Source organism: Zalophus californianus, chromosome 9 (assembly GCF_009762305.2).
Source record: "Zalophus californianus isolate mZalCal1 chromosome 9, mZalCal1.pri.v2, whole genome shotgun sequence".
NCBI classification, from domain to species: domain Eukaryota; kingdom Metazoa; phylum Chordata; class Mammalia; order Carnivora; family Otariidae; genus Zalophus; species Zalophus californianus.
Window position 1 is genome coordinate 30,557,817 of NC_045603.1, and position 20,974 is coordinate 30,578,790.

The 20,974-nt window shown below is 43.8% G+C and overlaps 1 long non-coding RNA gene across 1 annotated transcript; it reads right to left on the reverse strand.

Annotated features, from left to right (window-relative positions):
• Positions 1 to 17,120: 17,120 nt before the first annotated feature.
• Positions 17,121 to 20,908, reverse strand: LOC113922000. The gene is made up of 4 exons (XR_003519877.1): positions 20,482 to 20,908; positions 20,166 to 20,290; positions 19,337 to 19,409; positions 17,121 to 17,679 (listed from the first exon to the last, which is right to left on the reverse strand). It is a non-coding gene; the product is annotated as an uncharacterized LOC113922000 (long non-coding RNA).
• Between the last annotated feature and the right edge of the window lie 66 nt (positions 20,909 to 20,974).

Below are 20,974 nucleotides of genomic sequence, written 5' to 3' on the forward strand. Positions count from 1 at the left end.
TAAAGTTCTCTATGCTTTTATATCCACCTTATATACTACTAAGAAAATGTCTATTATATATATCAAATAAGATGATTATTTTTATTTGTAGCAAATGGCCCAAATCAATCTGATCAACAGAGATTATGAGGTTCTTCCTGGTAAGTTGCAGTTCCTTCGAACCAGTCAGTTGGCATTATTTGAGCCTAGCCAGTTGGTGGGTCATGATCCGAGCAAGTCTCAGAACAAATAGGTCAAACATATGCACACAGGGGCACCTGGAGAGCTCAGTTGGTAGAGCAAGCGACTCTTGATCTCAGGGTCGTGAGTTTAAGCCCCATGTTGGGCATAGAGTTTACTTAAAGCACAAAAGCCAAAGCCAACAGATGCACATCTTTTAGCTAGCTAACGGGCAGGCAGGAGCACTCATGGCTTTGGACAGCTCCCTAGCTGTAGGTCACCCAGCAGCTTACCAGAACAGCATCTTACCTGGGGTCCTCTTCCTGACATACTCACAGGAGGAGTGTATAGGTAACATTTGAGTGAGACCAGGCAGGAAGGGTTGTCCGTGGAGTGGAGGGACCCAGGGCTAAGAGACCCCAGATCTGACTGGGTGTGGACTGCTGAGCCCATGAACGTGCCGCCCATGCAAGGTCAATGGGTCCTGTTTCACCACTGCTAACTCACAGACAAATGGAACTCCAGTCCCAGGCTCCTTCTCCTGTCTGACTCCTGAACTCCAAATCCCACTGCCCCTGGATATTACAAATATAACATGTCCAAAATTGAACCCCCAGTCTTCCTCCTGATCTGCTCCGCCTATCTCAGTCAGTGGCAACTCCAACCAGGCCAGAAACCTCAGAGCCTTCCTTCGTCTCTCTTTATCTCTCATAGTACCCATCCAAACCTGCAGCAATTTCCGTCAGGCACACTGTCAGAATAATTCTAGTCCCGCACCACGGTCACCATCTCTCTGCTCTGAGCCCCCAGAATGTTTTGCCTGAATTATTGAAATAGCCTCACAGCTGGTCTTCTTCTTTCTGCCCTTGATCCCCTGCACCACCAGAGTGATACCACTGAAGAATGTGCCAGGTTCTAGAAGCCTTCTGCTCAAAATCAGATGATGGCTTTCCATCTTAGAGTAGAGCAAACTTCTTGAAAAGATCTTTGAAATCTCACATAATCAGTCCCATTTTTTTTTACAACAGGGATAGATCTTGAGGGCATTATGCTAAGTGAGATAAGTCAGATGGAGAAAGACAGATACTATATGAGATCACTTCTAAGTGGAATCTAAAAATGCTGATAGAGGGACTCCTGCATGGCTCAGTTGGTTAAGCAGCTGCCTTCTGCTCAGGTCATGATTTCAGGGTCCTAGGATCGAGCCCTGCGTTGGGCTCCCTGCAGGAAGCCTGCTTCTCCCTCTGCCTCTGCCCCCTCCTTCCGCTCATGCTCTCTCTTTCTCTCAAATAAATAACATCTTTAAAAATAATAATAATTTAAAAATAAAAATGCTGATAGAAGAGGGCTAGAGGGTAGTTACCAGGGGCTGATGGGTGGGGGAAATGGGGAGATGTTGGTCAAAGGGATTTGAGGTGCAGCATGGTGATTATAGCTAATAATACTGTGGTATATACTTGAAAGTTGCTGAGAGAACAGATCTTGAATGTTCTCACTCCCCAAAAGAAATGGTAATTATGTAACATGATGGTGTTAGTGCAAGTTCTACTGGTAATCACTTTGATATATATAATTTCGCAAATCAACACATTGTACACCTTAAATTTATACAATGGTTTTATCAAGTATATCTCAATAAAAAATCACCCATAACCACACTATCCAGAGAACCATCATTTAAATGCGTATAAACTCACAATTCTTTTTCCTGTAGTCATATGTATTTTTGGTGGGGGTCACTGTAGACATAGTTTTAAAACCTGCTTTAAAATTATTTGTATGTGGGCGCCTGGGTGGCTCAGTTGGTTGAGAGACTGCCTTCGGCTCAGGTCATGATCCTGGAGTCCCGGGATCGAGTCCCACATCAGGCTCCCTGCTCAGCGGGGAGTCTGCTTCTCCCTCTGACCCTCTTCCCTCTCATGCTCTCTATCTCTCATTGTCTCTCTCTCTCAAATAAATAAATAAAATCTTTAAAAAATAAAATAAAATTATTTGTATGCATATAATTTAGATTTTAAACACATAGCCCCATATAGCCTTTAAGAAATACCAAGCTTGCTGGAAATTTATGAGGGTCCCTTTTGACATCTTCTTCCCAAAACTCGATCTTACCAGATTTGTTGTATATATAATCCAACCAATATAATAAGTTTGACCCTGATCTTGAAATCATTCTTAGCCGACGACCTTCAGTGGCTTCCCGGATTCCCCTGTCACCTTAATCGCTTGTCACTATACACACACACACACTTCCTTCATCCCTAATAATTACAGGGATCCAAGAGAATGAAAATTGAACAGTCTTGCTAGAGAAAAATTTCAGAATTTGAGAATCTAGCTTGCTAAAAACTGAAAGAGCCTAATAGTTTGAATTAGGATGCATGAATTAGCCAAATATGGGCACAAGCTATTATTTCCTAGTGGATATTTAGGCAACCGTCATAAACCATAGCTGTGTAGTCAACTGATTGTGCATCGTATGACTCCAGAGGGTTCCATTTACACGGGCAACACTGAGAGGTCGCCCCCTGGAGTTGGGCAATGTGGTGCCCCCCCCCCCCAAATCTGGCTGGATTACACTTAATTCAGTTTTAGGAATCGTTTCTAAGATGTTTTCTTTCTCTTGCTCTGCCCCCTGCCCCAATCATCGTCTATTCAGCATTTGTCTAAGGAAAGCAGATTTTCTATTATGATAGCCAATTTTTAAAAATTCTCCTTTTAGACCCTCTCTTCAGTGGACAGATAAGGGGATGCAAGCTACATGGTCCAGTTAAATGACCAGACATGTCTGTCAAATGAGTCTGCTAACAAGGTGCTGTAGGAGAGTTGGGTGGAGAGCAAAGAGCTAAACTCTGAAACCTGTCATCTCTAGCGGGTCAGCCAGTATCTGGTAGGCTCCATGTGTTCCTTCTCTCACTGGGGACTGAAGGCCTTGCCTGCTCCACCTGTATCCTCCATCCTTCAGTGCTGAATTCGGGCCCTGTGATGGATGTGCTGGGTCTTCTGTATTTGAACCTAATCTTTTCCCCTTGCTGTAAGAACTTTTTTAGACCTGAAGATCCTTGTCTACCAAATTAGGAATTCGACAAGCCCTAACACAAAATGTTAGCAAACAAAACAGGTCAAGGCTGAGCTGCTCTGGCTGAAAATGTCCTACATCACCCCCGATGGGGCTCTTTTTGAATCCGTAGGTCTCAAGGAAGCAGAATCTGAAAACCTTAGACCTCTGCTGGAACTCCCATAAAGGACCCTCCCTTTCCTCCCACCCCACTCTGGCTCTGTTAGATTCTCCTGGAGGCTGGAGTGAGGCTCTTGTTCAAGATGCAAAATTTTAGAGGGGAGCACCAGAAGAACTCAGCCATCAACATAAAGATTATTTTAATGTAATATTTTAAATAACCAAAATGAATGCAAAAATCCACAGTTAACAAAATATTAACACATTAAATTAAGAGAGAAGCTGCAAGAGTGCCTTGCTGAGCCATACTAGAGTCTGAACCAAAGGAAAAAGTTAGTCATGATGATCCGTCTTTAGCATGAAAATATTCTTTATCTCGATTACTGATGTTTTGGTGTCCCTTTAATTTTGATCCGCAACTGAGTGCCTCACTCTTCTTGCCTGGCTCTCCTAGTACCCTTTACTTCTCTTACTCCATTGTTGTATGACTGGCTGTTTCTCTTGTTCCTCATCCCCCTTAGACTGATGCTCCCTGAGGAGAAGGATTGTGTCATGCTCCGCTGTACCCCCAACATATTAAGCACAAGGTAGACATTTAATCAACCTTTTCTGAATAAAATGAATGGAGCTGGAAACTATTGGCCATGGGTTTTCTTTTATCTGGCTCAATCACCAACGAGCCTATGATCTTGGGCAAAACATAACGTCTCCGGCTTCAGCTTACTCACCTGTGAAATGAAAGACGTGGCACTTTCAAATGTCCTTCTGTATCTGTCTCTAGAAGGCATCAGTCTGTAGAAGCCGACGTCTCCCAGACAGTCCCTGCCTGGTGTTTGTCAGCACCAATATGGCAATGGCAAGAGTGCTGGTCTTTCGCAGAAGATTCCAGAGCAAAGCTGTGGAGCTTTCTGTAAAATGCCCTTTTGGCTAGGGGCACCTGGGTGGCTCAGTCATTAAGTGTCTGCCTTCGGCTCAGGTCATGATGCCAGGGTGCTGGGATGGAGCCCTGCATTGGGCTCCCTGCTCAGTGGGGAGTCTGCTTCTTCCTCTGCCAGCCGCCTCCCCTGCTTGTGCCCTCTGTCTCTGTCAAATAAATAAATAAAATCTTAAAAAAAAAAGAATTCTTGAGACTTTTTTGGTGCAAAATGGTGCTTTTATTATAGTCTGGGGACAGGACCCATGGGCAGAAAGAGCTGTGCTGTGATTATGAGGACTGACTGATTGTATATTTGGCGGAAGTCTCTAAAGGGATTTCCCTACGTTCAAGAAGACTTAGAGGATCCTGGGTGTCTGGCTATTGTCGAGCTAAGGTTGCTTTAGTCTCTAGCAAAGCATTAACATTAAGGCATCTGTGAGCCCCTTGAGGAATGTCCCACTCTGCTGGTCTCTGGTATTCATCAGTGGCCTGCAAGTTGTAAGGAAATTTAATTTTATCTACATTTCTCTTGCCTTGGCTCTCCTCATCACCACCACCCTTGCTATGTGATTGAGAGGGAGGAAAAGTCACACAAGCTTGAAGCAGGTCATCGCAGGTACAGAAACACATGGCCACCAGCACTTATGTCTCTCTACTCTGTCAGAGGGATCACCTCAGGGGGAAGCGCATCCCACGCGGCTCCTGTCCTCACTGAGTTTTCAGACCGTTCCAGGAGTGAAAACGTGAGCCAACAGGTGCCCTGAGTTTGTTATGTAACCAACTGCCAAGATGGTAAGAACAGTAGGAGTCAGAAAGGTGGGAGAAAAGGAAGAAACCTACTGAGGGAGGACTTGAAAATCTTACCTCGTGTAGTCTTGGTAACTATCACGCTGAGTTAGGTGTTAACGTCTCTAAAGTACTGATCAGGACACTAAGGCTGAGAGCAAAAGCCAATCAGGAAGCATTATTGGCTTTCCCGGAGTGTTCACGTACAAGGTCTAATGTATTTGAAAGGAATTACTTGACCTGGGAACGGGGAAGTTTAACCAGGTAAGGAAACGCCTTTCTCTGCCTTTCTCCCCCTCACGATGAAGGCCTTGGGTGGGCACCTGGCTTTATTTCACCATCTCGTTCGTGAAGTGTCTCTGCCTGTTGGAGGATCACCTGGGTTTGGAAAGTCCGGCTGGGGAACTTAAAACAGGCCATTAGTTTAATTTCCGCACTACGTATGACCTTGCTAGCGAGCCATCAGAAATAAAGGTCTCCAAGCATCATGTGGTCATTCTGAAAGCTCTGGTTTCCGTGGCCAAAATTCCCCCCACCTGGCTCCAAGCTCCAGGATTTTTCTTTCTTCTTTCTTCTGGCTGTTTCCACCGGAGTGCTCAAGTGGAAAGATGCCTCCTCTGTCATTCTAAAGCCATAACCTTGAAATGACAGCTTTGGAGCAGCAAAGCCTATAAAACTTGTTTGGTGCTTTCTCTCTCCCACTCTCTCTCCATTTTTTTTTTTTTTTTTAATGAGTTTGCCCTGTTGTTGCTATTCTCTCTCTCCTCCCTCCTCCACCCTTGACCCCAGGCAGTGGGAAAAGGGGTTAGGATTTAACCATCCATGAACAACGGCAATTTTGCAGTCTTGAAATGGGGAGGTCTTTTTACCTAGAGGTCAAATGGGAGGCCAGAAGCAATACCCACCGCTCATGCCTCAGCCTCCGTCTGAGGCATCCAACGTGCCCCCTGGGAAGCAGGGGGACTCCACAAAGCTCTCACAGGTTTGTAAGATATTGGCCTGTGTGCCCACGAAGTATTTCTAACTTTAAATAAAATCAAATGGATCAAGAGACAACAGTGACCACCCAACATTTGCGATGTTGAGGTAGCTAGCAATCACATCAACAAAAAGGGGGCTTTTCAGATCCTACTTTGAAAAAATGATGACTTTGTTTCTGTAGGATGATGATTAAAACTTCTATTCCATATTGCTCAGTGGATTTTTTTATTATTATTACCCAATGAAACCCTGATGGAATTATTGGGGCAGGGATTTTGAATATAAAAGGCAAATTATCATCACAAAGGCTAAGAATATGAAATAGAAGAAAGCTGGTATTTAATGAGGACTGTGGAACTTTCCGGGAAAGTGCTCTGGAAGGTTCCTCCATGGAAGCAGCACGTACTTGCTTTGAGTCAAAGGCACGCATGTCTGCCCGGGTCTTGGGTTGCAGCGGAGAGCACACTGCATCTGTCCACGGCCACAGGGTCTTGCTAGTGCTGGCGGACAGAGCACGCAGGGGCTGACTAGTGAGTCAGCAGTGTAGCCCAAGAGGTGGAACACGCTCTTTGGAAACACTCTTTAGTGCTTTAGCAAACACTAGGGACAATAGCAGACCCATGGGGAAGAAGGCAAAAAAAGTAGAAACTATGGTCCCTAGAAGAGCTTATAATTCAATTGCATGAAAAGAACCCACATTCAGAGACCCTCTCATCAGCAAGTAGAAGATTCCTGATACACCAAGCACGGGGCGGGGATGGGGCGGGGGCAAGGGGCCCGTTGTATCTGTCTCCGACCTGCACCACCTCTTGTACAAATCGGCATGCCTCTCCCCACCTGCCTTTACCTGCGTAACTCCCACTTACCTGAGCTTTTCCAGGAAGCCTCCTGACACCCCAGAAGATGACAGTCTGTGCTTCCGCCTATCTCCATCCTTGCCCTTAGCGCCTTTTATTAGGCTATCTTTTGTGTGTGGACTGTGACCTCCATGAGGACAGCGCCTGGGGACTTACTCACCATGGAGCCCGCGAGACTGAGCCTCCTGCTGAGTATAGGAAATACCCAGCAATAAGAGCGCCAATCAATGGGCAAACAACTGCTAAGTTAGGTTTGCAATGACAAGGAAGAATGACAGGGTAATCAGGGGACGCTTCTCAGAGGAGTTGAGTGTTGAGTAAAATTTTAAGGGTGTGGAACTAATTGGATTGGTAAGAAGAAGACAGCGGAGCATTTATGGGAAATGTCAATAGCTGCATTGTGCCACTCTCAGGGAACAGGGTCCGGGGCATTAATGAGAAGAGGATCAATACACGAAAGAGGAGGGTAGTTGGAGGACTTGAAAGCACTTTGTATTCTGGATTTGATGGACAGACCGTGTAATTCTTTCTGCTGCCGCAGAGGAGACGGTTAGCCACTACCAGCAGTGCCCTGATCCGATTCTCACCAGAGTCTATATTTGGATTATTTAAATCCCACTGTGCCTTCAGTTTAATGCAGCATTTCCTTCGTTTCCTGCCCGAAATCCTTATGCATATTTCAGCGGTGGCTTTGGATGGCTTCCCTGCCTACAGTAAACCTATCTCCAGAGAGGTCCAAGCCGACTCAAGTTCTTCCTTAAGGCTACGCATTCTTTTTATTTATTTATTTACTTATTTTTTAAGATTTTATATAAATAAATAAATAAATAAATAAATAAAATTTATTTATTTATATAAATTTTTAAAATTATTATATAAATTATATAAAATTATTTTTTATTAATTAAATTAATTAAATTTTTAAAATTAAATTAATTTATTAAAAATAAAATAAATTATATAAAATTATAAAATTTTATTTGACAGAGAGAGAGACAGCCAGAAAGGGAACACAAGCAGGGGGAGTGGGTGAGAGAGAAGCAGGCTTCCTGCGGAGCAAGGAGCCCAATGCGGGGTTCGATCCCAGGACCCTGAGATCATGACCTGAGCTGAAGGTAGACGCTTAACGGCTGAGCCACTCAGGTGCCCCTAAGGCTATGCATTCTTTATCAGCAAGCAACCTTAATCTCACATTTACTAAGACTCAAGCATCATTTTTCATGTGTTCTCATGTCATGAAAGCCTTACTTGAGTCCTGCGATCACAAGGGCACCATCAGGAAGAGGAAATGAGCAGGGCTGTGAACCAGAACACGCTGCACCTTTTTAAACATTAACCATTGTTCAGGTCTGCAGACCTGGCTGCTAAAGGAAACAAGGCAAATCAGGAATTAAATGCAAAATAAGATCTTACCTATGGAAAATTTTAGAGTTCTCAGATCTGCCTTGATTCACTAAAGTTTTATTTTATACATATTATGTATAATATATATAACGTATATGTTATGTATAATATATATAATTTATATATTGAAGAAATAAAAGTATAACTAAATTGACCTCTTCTCTGAAAATAGCTCTTTCTGACCCATGTCATGTTCAGAAGAATAAAGTCATTCCATGTGACAGCATTCGAGCTAGGATGACATCAATGGCATTAGAACATTACTATGGAAAGAGCTTTTGTTCCATGAAGAACTCTGTTTTAGGAATTAGAAGGAATTTGATAATCTTCGATACTTGCTGGCATAGGCTAAGCGTATATATTGGTTATCATTGATTTTTATAATTCAAGGAGCACTTTTTGGTGCTGTCTTGCTTTTATTTATTTTTTCTATAAATGTGAATCACGGAAACCAGTATTTAAATGATTCTATCAGCCATGTGATGGCTGCAGTCATCATCATTGTTGCCATTTCGTTATTGAGCGTTTCCTACTCTGGGCTGGGTACCATGCACATGATTTTGATGCGTTGGTTCACGGAACTTGGTGCTTACTTCTGTTATTGTATTTCTCAAGGTGAACTAAAATATGTTGTATAAGCATCTGTCTCCACCCTATCCTGCCTCCACTACAGTCTTCTGAATACAGAGTCTGTATCTTCTTCATTCCGGTATCCCAGCACCATGCACATCTGGGTCACTTACATAAAGCAAACAACTGAGGTAACAAAATCATAGTGTTTCCAGGATCTTAAAAAAATTTTTTTAGGGTTGTACTACTTTGATACAGTGGTATTTTTAACAACAAAATCTGGAAACAAACTATCTTCAAGCTATAGGGGAATAGTTAACATATAAGCCACAGTACAACTAGTCTGTGATATTAGGGTGACTTTAGAAATTAAGATTTCTGGAGAGAAACCTTGGAACCCTGAAAAACTTGTGGCAACGTCAGATAAAATGTCCTGGTACTCAACTGTACATACAGTTTGTATATATGCAACCCTGTGAAAGAAGGAATATTATTCGTACAGATGGAAAAAGTACCTGAAAAAAAAAAAAAAACCCAGAATTCTGATAGTAGCCAAGGTTGCATAATTATGGACGCTCTTTTCTTCTTTTTCATATTTTTTATTAAACTTTTATATTAAAAATGTAAACATAGCTTTTTTTTTTTAAAGATTTTATTTATTTGACAGAGACACAGCAAAAGAGGGAACACAAGCAGGGGGAGCGGGAGAGGGAGAAGCAGGCTTCCCGCGAAGCAGGAGCCCGATGCGGGGCTTGATCCCAGGACCCTGGGATCATGACCTGAGCCGAAGGCAGACGCTTAACCGACTGAGCCACCCAGGCGCCCCTATAAACGTAGTTTTAAAAGAAAAACAGCAACGTTATCATGCGTTAATGAAATAACGGGTCATAGTCATTTAGCTGGTCCTCACTGCCGAAATCTTTCACCGTAAACATGTATACCTGTTTGATTAAAAAGTTTTCTGAAATAACACAGCAAGGACACTTGGCACTAAAACCATTAAAATCCATGTCTCTCCCACCCACAGAGGTTCAGAAGACCACTTTGGGTCATAAGTATCAACATCTCTGTAGAATCCCTCAAGATCATGTTTGGTCTAAATGACGGCATGCAGACCATGAAAAATAACAACACCGAGAGTATGGTTGTTTAATTTTAATGCCAGTTACAGGGAGACAGGAGCTTTCTTCTGTCCGCTGGATGCAAACTGTAGGGTGCAGTCGGCCACGCTGCAGAGAAGAGGAGTTCCCGGAGGACCAACACCCTGAGACGCTTAGCGTGACAGAAACACATTTACCGAGAAGGTGGCCACCAGGCAGAAGTATAAATGGCCTGCGTGTTGGGACAGCTTCCCCTTCTGAGCCCCTAGCAGGGTTTCAGGTCAGAACTTTCTCCAGGCTTTGCCCCTTCGGATGGTCTCTGCACTGAGCGTTCTTTTCTCGTTCACCCCGCCAGGCCACTTGCATTTTATTTTATTTTACTTTGTTGTATTGTATTGTATTGTATTAATTTATTTTAAATATATATATTGTTTTGCTTCTTTCTCCCCATCACTCTTAGCCTTCCTAGGTACTGTGCTTCTTGCTTATTTGTTGCCACAGTTCTACAGAGAACAGTGACACCGTTGGCAGCAAGGTGTCCTGTTAGCAGACTGTCCCTGCCTTGGTTTGAACAGCCCTTTTTTGTACGTACTTTACATAGCTCCTGGACTCAGTTGACCTTCATTGTCCAGCAAAAGAGCTGCCCAGACAATTTTTCGTGGGATAAAACTGGACCTTCCCACTGCATAACAACAAAATAATAATAAATACATGCACACCCTAAGGAAACATTTACTTGGTTCTGCACATCTCAGAAGAGATTATTTGCACCCCTCAGGATTAATGATCAATGAATTAGCAGAATTCCTGATCCTATTAGAAATGCTAGTCTTGTGAGAACAGAGAGTGCCATTTGTGGAAGGGGCTGAGCTGTCCAGGCTGTGCCGTCCCCATTGTCTTGGCTGTGTGAAGAAGGAAGGGAAAGGGGAGCAAGAAGAGTATTTGTTCAGCACCTACTGTAGTCCAAACTTTGAGGAAGGGGCTCTTGCACACTGTGTGGTTAATCCTCACAGCAATCCTTCACAGCAAGATAATGACCAGTCTTGTTCCTGATGAAAAACCCGAAGATCAGTGAGATTAAGTAACCTGACCTGGACCACACAGCCAGGAAGTGTCAAACTTGGATGTGGGGACTTGAACTCAGGATTTTATGAGTACAAAGTCTGTCATATCCTCATGGTAGCAGTTGCAGACATTGGTTAGATAGCTGGTGGCAACATCTCGGGCTGTTAAAGACCAAAAAGCAAGGTACAGGTTGACTCTGCGAGGCTGACTCCAGTCCCCTGCTGTCACGGACTCCAGGACTCACTCCCATGCTGACTGGATGACACGTGGCAAGATGAGAAGTCATGTTATCCCTGACAGACTCCAGGAACTCATGACCTTAGGAATCAGGATTTATGGCCCCTGCCCTAATTCCAACTGACTGACGTTGTATCATTTGAGAAGTGGCTGGCCCAATGAGTAGAAAGGACTTGAAGGCCATTGGAGCCATTCTTTATTCTTAACCAAGTGCTTCTTGTTTTGGGAATTCTACCACTATAAAATCATCCCTTAGGATTCCAAAATATCCTATTGAAAGACATAGACCCTTAAAAAGGTATCACCTGAAACTCCTTTTATAACCCAGCATTCTTGCGGGAGGTATAGGATGAGGCCCATAATGGCTGGTGCTGGAGTGGAGAAGCAAAGAGAGGAATTCTAGAAGAGAAATTTCGCCTTTACCACATGAACCCTCACCTTGTGTTCAATCCTATATGTGTCAATTTTCCTTTTGGTCAAATATCAGTAATAACGGGACACTGGGAATAGGAGTTGAAGCCAACCTAAGTGGAAACCTGAAATGGACTCAAATGATTGGTTTCGCAGGACTATGAGCCAAACTAACTTCTAACATTTATTTTTTAAGGAGCATTTAATTTTAGAATAATTTTAGAATTATAGCAAGATTGTGAAGATAGTACAGTGAGTGCCCATATCCCCCATACCTGGTTTCCCCTACTGTTAATATCTTTCATCAGCATGGCAAACTGGTCACAGCTGTGGAATCAAAAATGACACACCATTATTTACTAAAACCCATACTTGACTCAGATGTCCTTAGTTTTTACCTAATGTCCTTTTCTGTTCTTGGCATCCCACCCAGGACACCACATTGCCTCAGTTGTCATGTGTCTTTTGGCTTCTCTAGACCGTAGCAGTCTCTCAGACTTTCTTTGTTTTTGATGACTTTGACAGTTTGAGAATTACTGGTTAGGTAATTTATAGGATGCTTTTCATCGGGTTTAGCTGATGTCTCTCTCACGGTTTGACAAGGGTGATGGGTTTGGGGGAGGACGTCTACAAAGGTAAAGCGGCCATCTCGTCACATCAAAGGTACATGACATAACACTGTTGACTTCACACTGATGTCTAAAGAAAATATATCACGTGGTAAGCCAGTCTGAACCAGAACGGGACCTGCACATTTTCTAAAAAGACCGAACCGGTGCAAAATTGAAAGGAACCGATGTTTCACTCAGTCCAAGCCCCTGGTAGTACAGTTTATGCAAGCTCCTTTTGCAGACAACATTTGGAGCTCCTAAGGGAAAACGGCTGTCTCAAATATAGAATGTAGCTAGGATGCCACGTAGGAAGAATTTTGCTGAACTGAGAGCCAAGTGAGCACTGTCGATCCAGAATACCTGCCGTGGACCTTGCCTGTCCAACCTCCAGGACTCCAGTCCCTAGAAGACATTAGCAATGAACCAGACTTCCACATTTCCTGCCTCCCCTTACTTGGAAACAGTTCCAAACGGCGGGGCTGCTCCGAGAAGCCAGTGCCTTTACCTTGTAAGGAAGGCACTGGCAGATTCACTTTTCATTTGTGCCGCATAAAAACATGATCATCATTTCAGTGATTTAACCCTGATTAAATTCAGCTGTCAGCCTTGAAAGTTCTCTGAGAAGCTTTCACACTCGGGAAGGGAAGGAGTCAGCCGGCAGGTTCTCTGCGATAGCTTCCCCTCTTACCTTTCTGCAAGCTCCTTTCCAAACATCTGGGCGAGGCTGGCGTCCTTCAGAAAGCCATCCTGTGCCTGGTGGGAATGGATTTCCCAACCCAGCAGCCCTGTGGGAGAAGGGAGCCCTGCGCTGCCTGTCACTTTTACATTGTTCTACTTTTTCAAGATTTTATTTATTTGAGAGAGAGAGAGTGAGCGAGCACAAGCAGGTGGAGTGACAGAGGGAGAGGGAGAAGCAGGCTCCCCGATGAGCAGGGAACCTGATGTGGGGACTCCGGGATCATGACCTGAGCCGAAGGCAGATGCTTAACCGACTGAGCCACCCAGGAGACCCATACTTGTTTTACTTTAAATTGCCTCCTTTGCTTTCTTGCTTCTCAGGTAAATGCCTCCTGTGGGTTTTGTATTGATGTGATGTGTATTTTCATTGATTTATTTTTCTGCTCTTTCCATTTTTCCTTTCTTGGCCGAACCATCTTCTGTGTGGGTCCCACCATCCCCAGCCCCCACTGCACACACAGGGACTGTCCGCCCGCCCCCAGGAGTGCCTTTCCTGTGCTCTCTGATGCTGCCTTCCTGCCGTCCTGCCATTAGGGAGAGTGAGGAGGCGGGACTGGAGCAGGATGCGGTGGTAGCTCAGCCTTCCTCCCAGGAGAGGGTCGAGGGAGCCCCATCTAGAGGTGACATGCACAGTGCCACAGGCCTCCTCCCACACCCCTTTTTATGTGTAATTTCTTTTTTTTTTTTTTAATAATCGCAAGGGGCCCATTGCTGTAAATTGCATGTCATGTCAGTGTTTGCATCTTGTGCTTTCTGTGCGCTGACCATGTGGAAAACTAAGCAGAACTTCAGAATGACCTGAAAAGAGATCCTAGCAATTCTTGGAGGGGACTGTGGCCATTACGGATAGCCCTGCCATCCACTTAGCAGCATCCTAAAAGGGTGTGTAAGAAGGCGTTTGTCATCAGGCCCGTGGGCCCCAGGCTTGGTTGATGATCAGGACAGATCATGGATGGTACACCCTCGCCAACTGCTTTGATCTTCTCCCTCCTAGTCGGTATACCCAGCTGGATAAATAACATTAGTCTAAGCGTAGCTTCCCGGACAAATGATTAAAATTGATAATGTCCTACATTTTTTTCCGAAGCGCAGTTGTTTCAGATCAATGGGGCTAATCTTGTGGAAACAACTAATACTAAGCCTTTTTGTAAGACAAAGAGCTTTTGTGTTTACAGGTTCAGATTTGGGAGGTAAAATGAGTTTTCTGGAAACTAAAAATTGTTCCTTTTAGAGCTAATGGATTGTTAACATCCAGTGTGGTTATTGAGCTCTTTTTTAAAAAAAAGAAGAAAAGGAAGACAGCCCAAACAACAAAAGTAATAAAATCTGCATTATCATCATCAGCTTACTACAAGTTAACTTTCTGTTTATGAGTTTTTCAAAGACGACTCCCCTGACAGCTTGAGAAAAATGTACTCTTAGGAAACAGATAATACTTCTCCAGGCTCGCTCTTCTCAGAACGCATCCAAGTGGGATGGGGACTCCTGCTGGAAAACGGCCCCTTTATGATTGTTTAGAAATGTTTCTTATAATTGAGTAAATGACCTCATCATTAGATTCATGAGCGTCGGTTTGTCAGGACCCCACTTTCCATGGCATGTACTCAACTCCACTTTCCAAAGATATTCCTCTGGAAATTTGGAGGCAAATACCGAAGACTCTTTCTAGCTTTTCTTGAGTTGGGAGAGGCCATGTGGAAGCAAAGTCTCATTCGGTTGGTGAAGACCTATTGTGTGACTTTAAGCAGACCCTTCCTCTACCAGGACCTCTGTTGCCTTGTGCCTAAAATAGGGAGTTGGGTGAAGGTCTGACTCGAATAGTTTGTGCCCGTAATTCGAACGGTGATCGGGGAAGAGGGTCCTGCGGTCAGACAGCTCCTGTGTCAAACACGGGGGCTCCACCCCTGCGTAGATCTGTATTGTTGAGCACACAGTTCCCCTTTGGAACCCCAATTTCTTCATCTATGAAACTGTTATGATAGTAGTTCCAACCCGAACAGGTTGGGATGAAGATGGAATGAGAGAATTACATGAAATACTTAGCATAGGCCCTGGCTTACAATAAGTGCTAGATAAACGTTACCTTTCATTAGTAGAGGCCATATTATCATTTTGTGTGCTGCCGAAGCGAGCACAGTTGAAGCCATGTTATCACAACAAAGGTTTACTTGTGCGTGGTTTCTATCCTACTCTCATGAAATTAATCAATTTTTATGGGGATGGATGAATCAGGTCAACGAGTCATGGAAGGCCAGGACTCTTACTGTTATAAATTCAGAGGAAAGGTTGCTGCGATTAATAACTCCAGTGTTTGATGCAAAACAGTAATTAAGTTTGTAATGTCCTCTCTGGATTGCTCTGTGTGACCATCCCTGCAGGGAAGGCCAATGCCCCACTGGCAATGGGGTTCTTTTCCTCAACTGTCCTCTGAGCCAGGCAGAGAAAGGTTTAAAAGTAGTAATTTTTGACCAACGATGGTAGCAGATTCCCGGGTTATGTACTTTCCAGGCGTTTGTGCATGTCAGGGGACATGTTCTGTGTCCCAATCAAAATACCGTGGCTGATCCCGATCAAACCCAAACTAGCAGGGGATTTTGCGCCAGATGAGAAAGATGGCGACAAGAGAGGTGGAAGAGAAGTGAGGACCATGGCCCGGGCCAGGACAGGGGGGCAGTCCGGCTGCAGTGAAGCTAGCTGGGAGAGCTGAGTGAGCCTCCGTCTTCTCGTCTGTGAAATCAGAGTGATATGTGCGCAGCCCTCCTCTCGTGACCAAATGAAAGGGCTCTGCACAAATCACAGAGCATTCTACAAAGGCAAGGCGCTTGCTAGATTCCAAATGGGCGAAACAAAGAAATACTGAAATATGTCAGTGGAAGTAAGACCTTCCCTGAAAGACTTTCTTTCTTTGAACTTACTTGCCATCAACGGTTGCCTGGTTTGATCGTTTCTGGCCTGAAGCGTTTGTCCTTATTGCTCCTTCACACAAACAACCATTTCTACCTGGAAAGTCAGGACGTCAGACTCCCCTTAACCCACTGGCTAGACCCAGGGACTGCCCGGGCGCCAAGCAGGTCTGAAATTGTGTTTGTTTCTATCTCCCTCCATCGGATTAGAAGCTCCCCAGGGGTAAGCCCCTTGCCTACCTCGTTTACCAGTGCCTGGTACAGATTATAGTGCTTGGCACGTAATAAGTACTCAACAAATGTTGACTGAAAGAATATACGGAGACGCTGGGCGCTGGAGTGGCACCTGCAGCGAAAATAAACAAATTTTAAAAAGAAGAAATTTTACCCGATTGAGGAGGGCTCTAGTAATGTTTCAGGAGCCTCCTCTCCTATGCACGCCTTCCCCCTTCCCTCCCTAAACTCCAGGAGGAGAAGGCCGGTTATTGCTAATCTAGGAGACTTCGCAAACCAAAACTGAAAATAACTCTGAAAGCATGTGACATCTTAGGGATACAAAATGCCAATGCCAGGAGATGTTGCTTATAGGAAAGTAAAATACAGTCTCTTTTCTCAGTTTGCTGTCGTGCAGAAACCGTGGATCCAGCTGACTGAAATTGCTGCCTAAATGAAGGAATGAGGATCTTCTGGGAAATGTAGGTTCCTAATGGAGGGTTGCAGTTTGAAAAGGTGCCCACACAGTGATTTTTTTACATGCCTCTTGACCTAACTGCAGTGGCTACTTTTCCATCATAATCTGTTATATAATTACCATGCAGCTTTGGCTCTGCCTCTTATAAGACTGATTTAAACTTCTCACCTAGACCAGCACCACTGACCTTTTGCTAGAATCTGTGGGGCTTATTGGAATTACATTGGCAGAAGTAGAGAATCCGGTGATTTCAATCAGATTAATCCTGGGAAGATGGGGCTCCTTTGCCTTCCCAGGCTTGTGAGAATTGTCATAAAGCCAACATATGGGATGTGAATATGGCTTGAGAAAAATTGAACTTGATGCCTTAGTGAATGTTTGACCCTAAGTGACTCCCTCCACCTCCCAAATTTTGACCTTTAGCATTGCATATTAGAGCCTGTAGCATTTGAGAAGCTATTTTAGTCCAAATTCTGTGATGGAAATAACAGAAGCTAAGTCTGGATATCGTAAATGAACAAATGAATTTATTAGAAGGATATAGAGTAGCTCACAGAACAGGAGAAGCTGAGAATCTTCTTCATAAAAGTGTCAGGGAAGCTCTGGGAATTCCGGTGTTCGGAATAATGCAGTTTTCTTTGGCCGTTGTTACCAGAGTAAATGATCTGGGACCATTCGAGTTTTTGTGCCTTTTCTCTTGACATCAGAATTCCAGGTCAAGAGCATCTGATAGACCTGCTTTCAATCATGTATGCATCCTCCCCTTGGCCAGGTTAAGGGGAGGCACCATGATTGATAGTCATTTCTCCTATCAGGGAAGAGTCCTTCTCCAAAGAAAAAACAAGCCTCTCTGTCCTCAGGCTACTGTAGCACCATGGCTCCCCTTTGGCAGGGAAAGAAGTGGTGTAGTTCTGCAGCAAGAGGTGTGGAGGTGGCTCACACTATTTGTAGCTCACCGTCTTCCAGCTCTACCTCGTACCTTCTCTCGCCTCCAAACCACGAATTAGCACACTCACCGTTCCCGCACCAGGAGAGCATACGCACACTCTGCCACGTGTGAGCAGCTTAGAATCTGGGAGAACAGGAAGAGTGGGCAAGAGGAGTGAGACTGGAGACAGAAGTGGGGATCATGCCCTCCTTTTGAGCTGTCGAGTTGATTTTATGTCTCCTCGGGTCAACACGTTTTTTAAAATTATTATTATTATCTAATTAGAGAGAAACTCAAATTATCTTTCTACTGCAGTACGTTGAGTTTTTTGTGATTTCTTCAGTGAGAAGAGAGAACAAAAATACAGTCATTGTCAATGTTTCATTCCTTTTTCTAGAACCAACCTCACTATGATTTTTATTACATCACATAATTAATTATACCATACCTAATTTAACGTGTTCTTTTATTGATGAGATAAATAAAAAAGAAACTGAGCATTCCAGAGGAGTGGAAAAAAGTTAATGAGCAGAGCCCCCTCCCCCACGCCCACCCCCCAGGCAACGTGCTCATTTGAATGCTTGCTGACTCTCCAATCCTAGATCTGTTCTGTCTTGGGGTTTCCATACGAGTGACCTCTCTGCTGGTAGTGGCTGGCAACTTATAATACACTCAGGACTCCGTCCCCGTGGAACAAAACAACGCCACAACTTTAGAGAAGAAATCTCTTCCAATGTTATGCCTGTGCAGGTTCCAGTTTGTGGAATATCTAATTCTGTTGTTTTAGAAATATATACGGGCTTGTTTCTCCCTTAAACCCACTTAAAATTTTTTAAAAAGATTTTATTTATTTATCTGAGAGAGAGAAAGAGTGGGAGGGTGAGGTAGAGAGAATCTGAAGCAGACTCCATGTTGAGTGCAGAGCCCAACGCGGGGCTCGATCCCATGATCCATGAGATCATGACCTGAGCCCAAACCAAGAGTCGGACGCTCAACCGACTGAACCACCCAGGCACCCTAAATATTTTTTAAACTTTGGTATGTTGTATATAGTTTGGTGAAAAGCTAATAATTGAGTTTGATTCATGTCAGAGCAAATCATTATGTTCATTCGGCTTTTCTCTCTTTTTCCTTTCAGTTCAAATTACCTACTCTAACACTGCAGATTTCTCTCATGCCTCTGTCACTGTAAGCCACCAAAGCAGAATGGAGCTGATGTTCACTGAACACCTGTCGCATGACAAGCATTTTGACAAGTGTTTTTGCATATATTATTTCATTTACCCTTGTAGTATCTTCAGTGAACATACGTGTAACCCAAGATCCAGAGCAGTTAAAAAAAAGTATCCAGGGTCACAAAGCTAGTAATTGGTAGGTTCATCTTGGAACCTACATCTGTTTGATTTCAAAACACATTCTTTCCATTCATTGTACAATGTCAAGTAAGATAGTTAGAGATCAGCTTATCAAGAATTCCTAAGCATCCCAGGAACAAATGCATGTTAGGAGTTCCTGAAGATCAAATGGTGACAGAAAAGATGGCTGAATGGGAGCAGAAAGAATCTTGTATTTGACATGTAGTCTCTTGGTTCTCTCTCTCTCTCTCTTTGGGAGCACCCAGAGGGTGAGTGGACTGAGTACTACTGAGTTCAGTGTTGAGCAGGTTAGGTCAGGAAGAAGGATCACTGAAGGCTAGGGGATCATAAACTAATTCCAGAAGCTTATAGACTAGACAAAAACAAAACTTTCATTTAAACGGACATTGATTCATTCTTTCGTACAATGTACAATGAATATTTACCGTGTGTATCTGTGGGAGGCCAGGCCATACAAAAATGAGTAAGACATGGTTCTTCCTTCAATGACTTTAGCATCTATTGGGGAAGACAGATAAGTTAACAAGCTAGTTAACAAAGGGATGGTAATATATGCCATTGGTATATATATTGTATATGGTAATATATACCAATGGTAATATACACCATTGCACTTGGGTGCCCTTTCTATAATCAACATATAGTGGGCACATGCTGATTTTTGAACATTCATTATCTACTCCATTAAAAAAATTTTTTTTTAAATTTTTATTTATTTATTTGAGAGATAGAGAGAAAGAGCATGAACAAGGGGAGAGGGAGATGAAGAAGCAGACTCCTCGCTGAGCAGGGAGCCTGATGCGGAACTCGATCCCAGGGCCCCGGGATCATGACCTGAGCAGGAGGCAGACGCTTAACTGACCGAGCCACCCAGGCGCCCCGATCTACTCCATTTTTATTTCCTTTTGAAGGATTACATCTCCCTCACTGGAAAGTGTGATGAGACTGTTAAATCTAGGTGCCCTGAGCCCTCTACTCACCCACAAATAGCCACCTGACCAAATAGCCACCAGCCCCTTGTTGGGGGAGGGTAGAAAGCAGGAAGACCAGTTAGGAGACTACCGCAGGAATTCAGGTAAAAGATGGTGACAAATTGAACTCAGTGGCTGGAGAAATGGAGAAGGGGAAGATGGATTCCAGACTCAGAGAAGACAGAGCTAGTTGGACCTGGTGACTACAGATGTGGAAAGCCAGGAATATGAACAGTAGGATGAGGAGATTTTCAGTGAAACAGAGTAAGACAGCTTCCCTCACCTCTTTTCTGTTGCTCTAGAGGGTACATTCTGAGTCAGCCTCGGTTTTGGCAGCATTTTCTTATTGGCTAAGGCTGTCTTCTTCTCACTTCACCCTCCCAACCCTGGAATGAATATCATTTCCTCCTAAAAAAAAAAAAAATCCTCCCCATTATCTAGAAATCTTGGCAAGGACACCAAATTCCTCTTTTCATCTTATCTCCTAAGCCCCGGGGATACATGTTCAGTAGATTCTTAGAAACAGTCCTGGATGGCACGTAGTAGTCCAACATCAACAAGCAAACTGCATGATGACTATATGTCACAAGCATACTTACTATATTTGTGATCCCATTTACATTCTCATCTCTGCAACCACAGCCCACGTAGTTCACACAGCCTCACCTATGGGGATTCCCAGAGTGCTCTGCACCTACAGGCTTTGCTACAGACGAAGGGTATTCAAGTGCTTGTGGTCATGTGGAAAGAATCCAACAGCACTTGGGTGTGCAGAGTTGGACTCGATGGGCTGTTCTGTCCCTTCCAAAGGGACAGGCAGATGGCAACCTTGGTTGAGTCAGTGCCCTCTCTGCCTGCCTGTCCTTTGTACCAGTCTTTTGGACCAATAAATAAATACAGTGACACCCATAACTACAACCTCTTATCTGCAGGAAAATAAGCCAGTAGGAAGTTGTGCATGCAAGACACGCAACATCTACAAGAACTAAGGACTTCCCCGTCCCTAGAAAGGCCCTAAGCCCTGGATTTGGGGAGGCTCACTTTTGAGATGGAAAAGACGAATCGATAATAGCTCTAGTTGGATCTTTCTCT